Genomic DNA, 14,554 nt, shown 5'->3' on the forward strand with positions numbered 1-14,554 from the left:
CATTAGGATGGATGCAGCATATGCAAACAAGCCGAGAGTGTCATGACCAACTGCTTTATACAAACTTCACAGATTGGCTGAAGTGGGCCAGTTCTTTCAAATATATAACGTATCAAATTTAAAAAAGATAAAACCAATTTTATGGGTGCATTTCTTCTGCCATACCAAGGGGGCACTATTTCACAATAATCATCCTGATCCTATGGTGTTGAAGGAGCTGCGGGCCTGCTTTTCATCCCGCCCGGCTCCTGCACAGCTAGCTTTACACCAGGAATAACAACACACAAACTGTATTCTTTTAAACACTGCTTGGCCCATTAACTCTAGCCCTTACAGGCTAATTCTGATATCCCGATCAACTCATCTCTAATAATCTGTGTAGCATCAGTCTTACCGGGAAAGATTCTAGCCTACATCCATCCTGGGTCTGAGCTTCATGCGTCTGCCTCAGAGAGCAGAGCTATCGCGTCTTCTCGGGAGAGGAGAGCATGGCGTCTCTGAGCTTACTTCCTCTTCCTCCTACCATTCTGTTCTGTTTACTCCACCCACCTATGTTCTAACCAATAAAAAGGGCCAAGGCAGTTTCTTTATTTTTAACCAATGACCTTCCTCCATCACTATGGCTCTTAAAAATCTTTCCACACCCTTTTCTGTGAGCCTTCAATATAAGGTTTGTATTGATGATATTGCAGTTGAGATTGGATAGCTCATTGTCCCTTAGTCTCTGCATTGTGACTAGCTGTGTATTTCTGTAATAATTTTTATCTGTTGCAAAAAGAAGCATCTTTGATGAGTGGTGAGAACTATGCTTATCTGTGTATATAAAGTTAAATATTTAGAACACAGTTAGAAATTAAATTGGTTTAAGATAATGGCTGTAGTAGGTTCTCCTCTAGTGCCTATGATCTCTTTCTACATGGATAGTTGAATGGTTATATAGTATTACTGATAAATTCCCTTCAATTACATTCAATAAGACCACTGTTAATTACCCAAAGGTAAACATATGCAGTCAAAGAATTTGACAATATCTGGAACACATTCCTGAAAAACAGTTCCCAGCAGGCCAGCAACAGAGGAGAACTCTCTCATCTTGGAAAATCTTCAGAAAGTTCTATATTCCTAAAAATCTACTCTAAGTTGTATATAAATATATGTATAATTTACATAACTATGTTTCAAAAGGTGTATATCTACACAAATAGTATTTGTGTTTCTGTCTGGATTATCGCAGTTATTACAGATGAGAGTATTTTCTTTCTTTTTCTAATTCCAAATAGCATTTTATGATCCATAATGCTGCATTTCTCTTATTCATCTACTGATGGACACAGAGGTTGATTCATATATATATAGTGGATCACGCTGATGTGATCATGGGAGTTTACATACCTGTTCGACATACAGATTTCACTTCCTTTGGACATTGACCCTGGTTGAAATTGCTGTATCAAACAATAGTCACATTTAAGAGTTTAGAGGACCTTCAGCTGGGTGGTGGTGGCACATGGCCTGCCTGGTGTACAAGAGTGAGTTCCAGGACAAACTCTCTCTCTCTCTCTCTCTCTCTCTCTCTCTCTCTCTCTCTCTCACACACACACACACACACACACACACACACACACAAGAGTTCAGAGAACCGAGGACCTTCAATACTATTTCATATTTCATACCAATTCACATTCCCCCTACAGTGTGCAAAAGTTCTCCTTTATCCTCACCAACACTTGCTTATGAGTGAGTGTTGTGATTACACTTAGAATTACAACAAACCATAAATTTTGGATAAAATAAATTTAAAAAATCTAGATAAAATGGAAAGATAGTCTTATTCACAGTTAGAAAAACAATGTCAGGTTATTAATATTTTATAGGTTAATCTATAAATTTAATGAAATGTCTGTCATGATTGAGGTATAGTATCTTGTTGCTGTTGACAAAGTCACTGTCGGGTTTCTGCAGAAAAGGAAACATTCTGAATTAGTCAACCTAACACGGAAAGGTGAAGCTGGTGGGCTCACATGACCTGATTTTTAGACTTATTTTACAGGATGGCTTTAGATGCCTGTAATCCCAGTACTCTGAAGGCAGAAGTAAGAGGCACAGGAATTCAAGGCTAGCTTTGGCTACATAGGGAGTCGGAGGTCAGCCTGGACTACATGAGATCCAATGTTAAATAAACAAGAACAGTAAAACCACTCTAATGTAACGTTACAATAATCAAAATAATGTTCTATTAACTAAAACAAAAAGATCAGTTCATAGGTCAGTGGCAAAATAGTTCAAAATGGCTACAATGATAACCAACCAAGGACATTTGGAAACAGAGCACAGGAAATGCAACAGAGGACAATTTGGTCTCATCATCATATGGTGTTGCAGAAATTCCACATGCTGTAACAAAACCAAAAACCTTGGCACTAACATTACACCATTCAGAAAATTTAAATCAGAGTGAATTATACACCCATGCTAGAGGCAGCATGTAAAACTATAAACCTAGAAAAGAAAAAAGCAAACAATTTATGAGCTAGTATTTCAAGGTAAGTTGTAAGACATAATATTAAAAACATGATAAACAAAAAATGGTAAGTTGGATGTTAGTAAAATAAAAATCTTTTATACTGTGAAGGACATTAAAAATGAACAGAAAAGTTACAAACTAGGAAAAATCTCTATAAAACGTTTATATGACCAAGGACTTGTGTCCAAAATATACAGAGTTCTTAAAACTCAATAATTAATCAACACACATTTTATTTAATATTTTTTACTCCTGGTCTAAAGAGTGAGTTCCAGGACAGCCAGGCACTCTATCCCTTGGACCTTGCTACAGACAGTTGTTAGCTGCATATAGGTGCTGGGAATCAAAGCTTGGTCCTCTGAAAGAGCAGCTTACCCAGAGAGACATCACTCCCTGTTTGTGAGATATTGTGTGTCAATCCTGGATTTTAAAAAAAAAAATGTGCACCTCTTCTGTGAGGCCAGCCTAGAGGATTCTTTGACAGTTAGGACTGAACACACATGAAGAAAAATGTTTCAAGCTCCGACTTTAAAATCTTCACCAATGCTTATTTTTAATACAGAAAAGCTACATACGGCCCCAGAAACCCCCATGTCAGATGGCAGAGGCCACGGAAGACAAAGGAACACATTTTTCAGATTTTGAAAGATCTAAGAAATACTAAGAAATGGTTAGACTCTCCTCCTCTGTCAGATTTCACTAACGTTAGTCCCGAGACTTTTCCTCTGAGAAGAAGGCACAGGCCTACCCACCATCAATGCTTCTGCTTCAGCATGGATGACTAACTGCACGCATTAAGCTGTCTCTGGAGTTCTGTCTATCTGCTCTAGGGTTTTGTCCCCGCATCCTCCTTCTCACCAGTGCTCTGTGAAAATCCCCAGGGTGCGAGTCTCATCTCTCACAGGTGCTGCATCTGGAGAGCTGCTGTGGTCCAACGGGATGGGAAGGTAACTTTGGAAAATCTTAGGAATTTTCTGCCAGTAGCATTATAAAATACTCTCGTTTATCTCTCTTCATGCTTTTTTTTTAACCTTAATCCTACCTTGATTATATCAAGACCCTCTGATTTTTATGTAGTTCCTATTTTTAAATTATTCTAGTTAGTATATACAATAATGCGTTTCATTGTGACATTTTCATATGCTTATATAGTGAACTTTATTACTATCTATCTCCCATTATTCTCCCTACCTCTCCACCTCTCTCTGGCACCCTTTATCCCACAGGAACTTCTAATCTCTGAAATCATTTAATTTTAGACATGCCCGTTTTTCATCTGTGGACAGCAATGTTTCATTTCTTTTGTCCTTAATAAAAAATGGGGAAGCTTACATGCACGCACTCACGTGGTGTGTATATTTGCTCTCTGGTCTGTCACATTGCTTTATGTTATTTTTATTGACTCTATAGAAATTGTTCACTATGTGGTCTCTTTCTGACATATAGTGAAATATTTGATAGTAAATGATATACCCTCTGACATTTATTTTAAAGTTCTCCAAACATAAAATGTACTGTTTTCAAGAATAGAGATAAGATAAATATGGCAAGATGTTTTTGACTATTGAATCTGGGTGTTTGGGCTCACCAAACTTTTATTTCCATGAGTGCTTTTAAAATTTTAGTTTTAAATGTGTATTGCTCTTTACATGTTTTCTTTTAAAAAGAATCTCAAGTTTTTATCTGTTCCATGAAGTTTGCATACTGTTGCTTGCTTTTACAATAAGCCAATTTATAGTTCTGCAAACACAGCCCTGAAATAATTAAAATGTAAAACCATCGTAAAAAGAAGTGCTAGTCACTAAATCAAGTAAAGACCCTCTCTCCAGCCTCAGTCTGTGCAGTAAATTATACATACTGTAAATGAGCACAGCTTCTTTTAAACATACAAGGAACAATTTTGTCTTTGTGAACGTTTTATAACTACATCTAACAGCCTATAAAAAGCCTGTCTTGAAGTGGTTCCCATGGTGACAGGATATAATATATGTGTCCATTAAATTTGGAAATTTAATGAAGTGTAATAAAAATCTACTTCAGAAAAATACACTTCTCAGCATATTTTTATTAATTAAAATATTTCATTGAGCATTTTTCATGTCTGTGTGCCTGACAGCAAATAAAAGCTTTGCCACAGATTAACTGTGACTTTTGAGTTCCATCCAATATTAATTGGTACAAAATAGGAAAGGCATTTCTGCAGAGAAAATATTTTGACTGGTGGCCCAGAATGATTAATGAGTAAACAGCAATTCTTCCTGAACTATGTACACACCATTTCAAAGGCCACCAGCAATACAGAGTTTGACATTGTGTCTATTGAGGCTGGGAACACATGACAAAGTGGATGCCTTTCGTACGTGGGGGAAAAGAAAAGCATTGCTGAGCGTGTGTAACCTTTGCACCTATGGATAACACCTGGTGTCATTGTAGCAGTTTAAGAAAACTATATATAATTCAGCTAGTTGACAGAAATAAAGATGGCAAAACACACCTTGGTACACCACTGAAGTCACATAAATTGCAAAGAATGGAATGAGGGAGGAAGGAAGAAAGGAAAAAGAATACAAAACCAATAAATCAAACACATCTCCCTTCTCTCCATTGCTTCTCTCCCTTCCCATCCCTCCTGGTCTTTCTTTCTTTCCCGTGAAGACTCAAACCCAGATTCTATCTTTAGGTGACTTCTCTAATGCTAAGCTAAACCCAATCAACTATCATGGTTTTGGGGTGTTGGTTAAAATTTTAAGCAAAAAGAAGTATCTTATTCTCATTAGATTCAGTTATTTATTTTCATGTAAAGAGCAGGACACTAGAATACCTGTTCCTTGAGTTCTTTTGGCATGTGAATTCTCAAGCTATCAATATCTGAATGACTTTGATATAATAGAAATCACATAGATGATAATGAGAGAAAATGCACAATGCCCCGTCACGACCTAAGAATCTGGGAGGTCGCAATCTTCCCAGAATCACACTCCTGCTGTTGTTGGGATGATTACTGGAGGAGAAGAATTCAAAGGAGAAAAGATCTCCTCAAGGTTTTAAAGCTTCGCTTGACCCTCATGAGGAGGGTGAGACAGAGCAGAATCACATACATCAGGACAACCAGGAAGCAGAGAGAGACAGACAGGTTAATAGGCAGAGAAAGGAAACCTCTGCTAGCTGATATCTCTATCTAGCTCAGCAGTCTATGTGATGGTGCTACCCTTTGGAGTGAGTCTTCCCGCTTATTCCTCTCCAAGTACACTCAGGGTCACACCTACAGATGGACTTTACTATCTCCTAGGTTCTTTGAAAGTCAATCAAATTGTCCATCAAGATTCATCATCAAAACCATGAGTGGTCTCTCATGATTAACTTAATCTGAAGACTGCTGATATCTTCAGTTTTTGTATCAGAGTGCAGTGTGAGAACTACAGGAATCTTCATTTTTCTGGTAGCTGTTCCATGAAGAACTCTGATAACTAAACACACTGAGCTACTTACTCCATGTGCCCTTTAGTTTAGAAACCTGCACCCCAAAAGACTTTTCAAAAATATCCGTATAAGGGAATCAGACGTCATGGTATGTATATAATTTCAGCACTCAGGACGATGAGGCAGGAGGATTGCAAGTTTCAGGTCAGTTTTAGTTACCCTGTGGGATCCTGCCTCTAAATAAATCAACCCCGCCATAAATGGTTCTTATTACTTGATCACATCTCAAACTCCTAGTCACATTTTCACACCCTAGGAAAATCTATCAAGGTTCAATTTCCCATATTGACATTTAAAGATGCAAGGAAATGCCCATATTGGGCCTATTGCTGAGGGCAGAATATGAATATTTAACCAAGACCACTGTTTTCTTCAGTTACAGATTCTTGATAAAGAGTGGACTGAGGAAGTCAGGTGTATTGGAAAAGGCCCTTAGTCCCAGCACTAAAAGGCAGAGGCAGGAGGATTTCTCTGTGAGTTCAAGACCAGCCTTGTCTACATACTGAGTTGCAGGACAGGTTTGGAGAAGGAACTGTGTTCTTCCCCACATGTTAGCATCTCAGGGAAAACTTTAGTTGATAAGGTCCTCCATAGTTCTCCCTTTTCATTTTTATAAGAACAGATGAGTTACTTGTATATGAGTGTCCCAGAGATTCGACAGTCCTGTGAGTCAACAAACGCTTTCCAGTGTTGTTAAACGGCTTACTAACACACATATTGCAAGCATAATGATGAATGAATGTTGAAGGAGAGTAAAGGAGTTAGATACTTTCACCTTGCTTTAGAGGGGGAGTTGAAGGCAAGATGAGCACAGCCTACATCAACTACTAATCGCTTGAGGATTACTAGCGCTACAGTAACCGTCTCATGGCGCCATATTTCATGTAAGAAATTTTAACAATTTTTCACATTTCCACTCAGACTGATTATAACTTAAAGGAACAACACAGACTTATCTTAGGTCATCAAGACACTGCAAAGTTAATCGATATTGTATCATTTGTACTATATCTCCTAAGTTTAATACCATAGGTTTTAAAGCATTTGCCTTACCCTCTAGTTTCTTTATTTATATGTGCTTAATTTAAAGCTGCAAAGGAATTATAAGCAAGTTGATTAACAAAATTGGCAATTTGTGCTTGTTCAGTAAAGGCCACTGTAGTAGTATTTTCTTGTTGGGAACGCCAGCCCACAAATAATAACATGGAGACTTGATATTAATTATGAAAGCATGGTCTTTAGCTTAGCCTTGCTTACAACTAGTTCTTATAACTTAAATTAACCCATATTTTTAATCTATAATCTGACATGTGACTTGCTACCTCATCTCTGCCCTGCATGTCCTGTTTCCCCTGTGTTTAGCTGGCAAATAAGCCTTTCCTCTCCCTATCAATCCGCTCTCTCCTGAGAAATCTTTCCTAATCTCCCCTGCCTAGCTACTGGCTGTTCAGATTTCGATTAAACCAATCACAATGACACATCTTCACACAGTGTAAACAAATATCCCACAACAGGCCACTCTGAAAGCAGTTGCCCAGATGCTTTAGCAATGACTCTAGCAAAGATGCTGGTTACAAGACCTAAAATTCTTCACTGCAGTTCAAAGAGAAGGAGATATATGCCAAATACATGCCAAAATCACTATAGCAATCCCCCCAGACATGGATCTTCCAGTAGCATTTCTTTTTCACCAAGAGCAAAGACAGTTTGTTCCAACAACCAAATAAGTTCTCTTTAAGCTTTTATTTAATCCTTAATGTTAAAGAATACAGTAATTTATTATTGCATGCTATTGTCTTTTAAACAGATAATGCACTGATAATAAATTGCATTGACACTTAAAAATCTATAAGGAAAAGCATTTGTCTATCTTTCCTTGCAGAAGTTGATAATTTGCCTTTAGAAATATGAAAAATGATCTTGTTAACGACATTTTGCCTTTTCTATTGAACTGTCTGAAAATTGTAACATTATTTCACAGAGGACATTACTGTCAGATAGGCTGATCTAAATTAGGGTAGATGTTTAAAGAGTGTGTTGTACTTTGTTCTGTTTCTAGAGAAAGTTTCCCTGGGTAGCCCTGAATGTCCTGGGAACTAACTCTCTCTCTCTCTCTCTCTCTCTCTCTCTCTCTCTCTCTCTCTCTCTCTCTCTCTGTGTGTGTGTGTGTGTGTATGTGTGTGTGTGTGTGTTTATTCATGCTATCAGTTATATTCTTCAAGAGCACAACATCTTTGGAAGAATCGTGAGTAATACTATAAAATGCTAGCCACACTAGTAAGGCATCCTTCAGATGAATTATAGTTGCCCTAAAATGTGGAATATTAGTAGAATATTGTATTCCCAGAACATAAAATATTGCCAAGAACATTTTTTTCAGTACAATGTATAACCTAGATGATCTCATACACACACACACACACACACACAGAGAGAGAGAGAGAGAGAGAGAGAGAGAGAGAGAGAGAGAGAGAGAGAGAGAGAGAGAGAGAGAGGTTTATGAAATGTTTTTATTTACCTTTTGGGTGTTTGTGGTATGAGCATCAAATCATTTGTGTGTATAGGTATACAGGCACCTGTGGAGGTCAGAGGTAGGCACTGTGTGTTTTCCTTGATTGCGTTCTACCTTACCTTTGAGACAACATTTCTCATTGAGCCTAGAACTCATCTACGTGGGCTACACTGCCTGGCCACTGAACTTTAGAAATATTTCCTCCCTCTTCTCCTCTACTGAATTTAAAGACATGTGATTCTGGTCCCAGATTTTTATATAGGTTCTGAGGATGTAAACACAGTCCTCATGCTTAAGCAGTATGTACTTTACCGACTGGAATCAGAGGCAGTAGGATCACTGTTTGAGGCCAGCCTTGTCTACATAGTGAGTTCCAGGACCACCAGGACTACATAGAGGGACTGTCAAGAAAAGAAGACATTTCCTGGCAGCCTTTACTTCATTTTTTGTGTGGCAATCTCTTGGGTATCTATGATAACAATTTATTTAATTTTTAAAACATAGGTATCTGCTATAGTCTTACAAACAGGGATGGAAAACATACTTCCTGCTTCTAAAGATACACAGTTAACATAAAGTTCTATCTTACCATATAAGTGTATTTACTATAAAAATGATACAGTGATAATAACAAAAGAACTTTTTTAAGTGTCAGGAGCCAATGCTGAATTACAAAAATGGGCCTGGGCTATCAGAACCAAGATATGAGTGCCAGATGGTTTGGATCCTAGTATGACAATAATACTTCCAGTTTAACAATAATGCAACAGCTGAGGTGTGAAGTAAACAGCGAGCAGGCATTGCTGTGTGTTTCTGTTGTACTCAAGCCACATCTTCATTCCTAGTCAAGGAGAAATGACAAATAGCATGTTTCCAGCCTCTTCCAGCCTCAAGGCTAGTTTACCATCCCTCAATCTGACTCTCATTCAAGAGTAAGTCTTTAGCCCTTGATTATACCTTCACATTCTCCACCAGTCCTTCCTCTCCATTCTATGTCCCATAGCATTCAGCACTCCTCCCAATCAAAGAAATGTATTTCATAATGTCTCCAGGATTGTAAGACAGGGAGTTTATGACTCACAGCTCATGCAGTGTCAATTCAAAGGGACGGAGGCAACTGGCAATGTGATAACTTCCAATTACGATCTGTAGCCCTTCTCTGCCTGTTGTCACCTTGGATGTTTGAAGATAGATGGCCTTAATATGCACTCCTTTGCATTAATAAATGCAAACCCAAGGGGAGTAGCTCAGAACAGAACAGAAATGAACCTCTTCTTTAGTTGGGCACATACCAGTCAGCATTTAAATCAACAGCCATGAAGATATTAAAATTATCAATGCAAGATTGTGTAACCAATAAGAATAAGAACATAGCCTATTTCTTGTTGTAATATATAGATAAACAATGCAAGCAGAAATTTTCTTTGTTTTTTTAAATACAGAGGTCAGAAGCAATCTCTCAGTCATAAAGCAGCAGGAGCCAACATATGGACCACAGAATGCTAACCTCAGGAGACCCCATAGCTGCTATACAAAATGAGAACACTGGTTAAAAAATCTGCAAAGCACTAAATTAGATGTTTCCTTCACTGTCTGAAACATGCCGAAATAGATAAAGTTTCTCTACAAGATATGCAAGTGCCCAAGTTTTACTGGCCCCAGAATTTCTTTCTGCAGAGTATATTGCCGTTATTATTGTCAGGGAGTATAGCTTTAAAAAAATCTTTAAACCAGATTAGAAGAGATTTCTAAATTTTGTGAGATGAAAGTCTGTAAGAACCATTCTCATTTCTACTGTGCATTAAACCAGAGAAACTTTACAAACCCAATGACCAAGTCATCCCTCAGGCAAATCAACTCAGAATTGCTTGGATCTAGGATTCAAGCATCAGTATTATTTAAACTACTAAGGAATATATAATGTCCTACCTAGTTGAGAGCCACTGTCATTGCTAACAGGTCTCAAACCATCACCTGAAACCCCAGTCTTCTTGGTGTTCTTAATAAGAAACTTAGTAGTCCCATGAAACAGGGAACTGTCAGATCACTGCATTTAACATAAGATGAAGTTCTTTGCATCTAAGATTATATTTATCTCAGCCATATCTTATATTGCCAACATTGTAGGGTACCTGCTACTTTCCTCCCCTCAATATAAGTTAATGGACAATATTAATTTTTTCTTAGTTGTTTGAATATACTATTCCAGAAAAAACCTACACATAGAAAAAATCCTCAAGTTTATTAATAAGGTTCTAGTATCAAACACTGAAAAGCAAATACTGAGATAGAGAGTAAAGAATATTAACTGTGACTTGTAATATCTAAGGGCAGACATATTATTAATATTAATAGACCTAATATGTGCAGTCTAGGAATCTAAATAGCAGAGATGCTTTGTGCATTGCACAGTTAGACCCCGAGAATGCAGCCAGGCTTCAAATCAAATTGTAAATCAGTCTTAGAGGAAGAAGCTGGCATTGGTCCCTTTGCCAAACAAACTTTGCTTTTCAGAAAACTGAATTGTCTCCCAAATGGATCTAGGTGAACCATTTAGAATCTTGTTGGACAGACAACATGCTTGTCATAGTCCGGATAAGAAATACTTCAACTCCAGGACTTCAGACACACAACCAACCTGTCAAAATCCTGGGACTTTGAACAGCATTGCTTGAATCCTCCTGGAACCAAACAACATTCCTCAATCTGCCCAATGGCCAAGTGATTTGATACATTTCAGATATTTTGTGCTAAAATGCATAATCATTGAATGTATTAAATCAAGTCCATTTGTTTTATTTACACATGGATCCCAAGTAGAATCGTTAAAGCAAAAACAGCTTTTATTATTCAGATTGAAAAGACATATGGCAATAGTTGTATTGTTTATTTTAATTAAAAACTCGTCCCAATTTCAACCTGACTTTCTAAAAACAATTATCTGATTTTAGTCACTAATGCAATTTCCTTCATTATTTGCATTGCTAATGATTGTTTCTGTTAAGGAATTAGGGACATAGAACCTTTTGTCTTTAAGTGCAGTATATTGGAAGAAGTAGATACTGATACTACTATCTAAATTTGTAAAATTATATAATACATTATTTGTAATTAAGAACCTTTTGCTTCAAATGCAGTATATTAGAGGAAGTAGATACTGCTCCTACTTATTCACGTTTGTAAAATTATATCTCACATTACTTGCATGTTAGAATATGTGAGGAGCTAAGAATTTTAAGACTTGTCCAAATCTAGCAACTACTAGTTTATAATTATACAAATTAATTTAAAAAATTTTAAACTTTCCATTTATTAAGTATGAGTTTATTAGCTCAATCAAACAACACTGAAAGATAAATATGTAGGCGCTACCACCAAATTCGACATGGCAATTCAGTGAGTTTTATTGCTGCAGAAGAAATAAACAATACAACTTTTTCTTTATGTGACAAATTTGTGTCCAATTTAAATGGCATTTCTTATAAAACTGCTGGTTTCTCTAATGATGGAATGAGGCTCTCTTTTCCTTCTACCACTGTTATTCAGGAATTATGAAGCTGGAGCACAGAGAGGGCAAGGAGAAAGTCAGGGACAAGGCGTTGCTAGGAGAGGAGGAATTTATGCTGCATTTACTCTGATGGTGGCTATCATGTAGAAGAGGAGTTAGAATTTCTCTGTTTCCGGGGAATAGAAACCACAAGGGCAGGGGTTTTTGAACAACATAGATATTTGTGCAGTGGTCAAAATTATTTCAAGATGGAAACATCCCCCAAATAAAATAAATCATTTATTAATAAGGCCAGTAAACTTGAGTGTTGAAGAAGACAGATGGATGCAGGACCAGGAGATAAGAAAATTACTATTAAAGTTCATTTCTACCCAGAAATTCTAGAATTTTATGAGGTTAGTGACAACTGATTGAGACTTATCACAAACTACAAAATTGAGTTTAAGCAAATTGTTTAAGATATCAGAAATCAGAACTGATCTAAAATAGAACTTGTCAGGCAAGACAGATCTTTTTGGAAAGACAAATTGCAATGACTAAAAAAATTCTCTATCGAAATATGTACAAGTATGGTCATCTTCACCTTTCATATTAGAGAATGCAAACACCATAGTTAAAGTTATTTTAAAGTTATGATGTAAATTTTTATTTCTTTTATAATATATGTTTGTCAATGTCCATATACTTATGTCTTTATATTTGTTTTCTTAAAAGGAGCATGGTCAATTATTAAACTTTTATACACTGTTAGAAGAATATTTTGGCATGTTTATACACTCACGGAATGAAGCTGGAAACTTAGACATGAGAAGTGTTTCAAATTCTCTTTGATCTCAGTTGGGATTGGGAAAGAAAGGATGTTTCTAAGCGCCTGCCTTGTCTTTCTCTACATTTGCCCTTCGGTTTCTCTGTGCAACAACAGCCTGTAAGTTCGCTACATAGAAAACTCACGTAAATTAATAACAAAAACAAATTGCTGCTGCACTATCCTTCAAGATACACTTTTGTTTTTTTAAAAAAAATTTTATTTACTTATTTATTTATTATGTATACAGTGTTCTGTCTGTGTGTATGCCTGCTGGCCAGAAGAGGGCACCAGACCCCGTTACGGATGGTTGTGAGCCATCATGTGGTTGCTGGGAATTGAACTCAGGACCTTTGGAAGAGCAGGCAATGCTCTTAACCTCTGAGCCATCTCTCCAGCCCCGATACACTTTTGTTTTAGTGAACATTTTAAAATGTACGGAGCCTTATTTTAGATTAAGTTATTAATACTTGTTCATTATTAATTTTAATAATTTAATGCTGATAATTGCTTATGGATATAGTTTCAATAACTATACGAGCAGCAGAAACTAATGCTAGCAAATCAAGCATTTTATCCAGCTTTCATATCACAGTCAAAATAAAGACAATAACCAAACCATATGAATTCAGGGGAAAAACCCTACTTATTTTATACCAATATTATATAACTACATAATAAAATGTATGGGAAAATGTTTTCAGTATCCACTGTACACTGACCACCTACATGTATTATTTTAAATGTTATGGCTAACATTTAAAGCCATTGTGGGAAGCATTAGCAAGAACTCAAAGTTCAAATGCTCAAGACTACTAAAAATTTCTAGGAATCACTGTGTAAGATAGTGACTTTTTTAAAATTTGTTTTTTGATATTGCAATATAATTACATTGTTTTCCTTTCTCTTTCCTCTCTTGAAACCTTCCTATAAACTCCCCTTGCTCCCTTTCAAAGTTATGACCTCTTTCTCTTCTCATAGCCGGTTAAATTCTCCACTGCCTTGCCACAAGGAAACCTGGTTCATGCTGTTCTCAGACCTTGTCCCCCGAAGAAGTCACATGGCTTCTGGAACTCCATAGTCTCAGTCTCCAAATGTTCCTCAAACTCTTTCAGATCTAAGAATGATAGCATCTCCCAGCGGTTTCTAGCTTTGGGAAATCTGTCTGGTTTCTCTGCATGCTGCCAATACTTTATACGAGAGTCTCTCACTAATAAGCTATCCAGTTTGAGAATGCCATCTATTACCTAGTGATACTAGGCCTGACAGGGGAAGTCCAGCAAACACTCATACCTAAGGTCCTAAGTATAAATAAATGGCCTTTCTGGCTGTGCTCTGATGGTCCTGGCTTTTCATTCTCAGGTGCTAAAACCATAGTTTTGACTCCAATAACTTCTGGCTAGTTAATTTTTGGCTTAAAATCATTAGAAATCCCTATTTGACTTACGCAGGGTTTTGTTTTTTTTTTTATCAAAACGATATTTTTTTTACTTTTTTTTAATTTATTTATTTATTGAGGATTTCCGCCTCCTCCCCGCCACCGCCCCCCACCTCCCCCCCCACCCCCCAAGGTTTTGTTTTTTTTTTTTTTTTTGTTGTTGTTGTTTTGTTTTTTAAGCAAGCCTATTTCTATGGAGTAGGGACTATGACCCGGCTGTGTGGGCTGGAAAACCCATCTTCCCTAGGCACACATAGAAGCTACCTTAGAGCTCACCACCCAGGCCT

Source organism: Microtus ochrogaster, linkage group LG3, assembly GCF_000317375.1.
Source record: "Microtus ochrogaster isolate Prairie Vole_2 linkage group LG3, MicOch1.0, whole genome shotgun sequence".
Taxonomy (NCBI): Eukaryota; Metazoa; Chordata; class Mammalia; order Rodentia; family Cricetidae; genus Microtus; species Microtus ochrogaster.